The 450-nt window shown below is 71.3% G+C and overlaps 1 protein-coding gene across 1 annotated transcript in view; it reads right to left on the bottom strand.

The window, feature by feature from the left end:
- SPRY1 (sprouty RTK signaling antagonist 1) overlaps positions 1 to 125 on the bottom strand; it is a 6,039-nt gene extending 5,914 nt beyond the window's left edge. Inside the window, exon 1 of the mRNA XM_024745179.1 lies at positions 23 to 125. The gene's annotated coding sequence lies outside the window, so the exon portion shown is untranslated. The remainder of the gene's footprint in view (positions 1 to 22) is intronic.
- Positions 126 to 450: the final 325 nt, after the last annotated feature.

Below are 450 nucleotides of genomic sequence, written 5' to 3'. Positions count from 1 at the left end.
AGAGAGGCCGCCCCACACTCACCTAGGCCGAAGCGGGGGCGGGGGGCCAAGCCGTGCAACCCGGCCCGGGTCCCGGTGCGGGCGGCTGAGTGCACGCCCCGCATCAACCGCGGCGAGAAGAACGGGGAGGCATGGCCCGAGATGCGGCCGGTCGGCCCGCGGCCTCCACCGTCCCCGCCGGGCAGGAGCGCTCCCCGCGGCCCCCTTCCGGCTGCGGGGGACAATCCTCTGGAGACTCCGCGCGGCCGGGCGTAGACTCCTCACAGCTCGCGTGCGCCGCGCAGCTCAGTAACATCCACCTCCGGGGCTCTTCTCCTGCAGCCCCCTCCGAGAGCCAGAAAACAATTCCCTTCGGGAGGGCTTTCCGGGTCTCTCCGGAAAGCAAGCGAGGGAGCGGCGGGGATAAGGGTGCGTGCTCGGACCACAGTTCTTCTCGGGTTCCAGTCGCTC

The sequence above is a fragment of the Neophocaena asiaeorientalis genome, unplaced genomic scaffold (genome assembly GCF_003031525.2).
Source record: "Neophocaena asiaeorientalis asiaeorientalis breed wild unplaced genomic scaffold, Neophocaena_asiaeorientalis_V1.1 scaffold65, whole genome shotgun sequence".
In the NCBI taxonomy this organism is placed as follows: Eukaryota; Metazoa; Chordata; class Mammalia; order Artiodactyla; family Phocoenidae; genus Neophocaena; species Neophocaena asiaeorientalis.
Note: the sequence above shows the minus strand (reverse complement) of the source record. Positions and strands in the feature narration are given on the sequence as shown.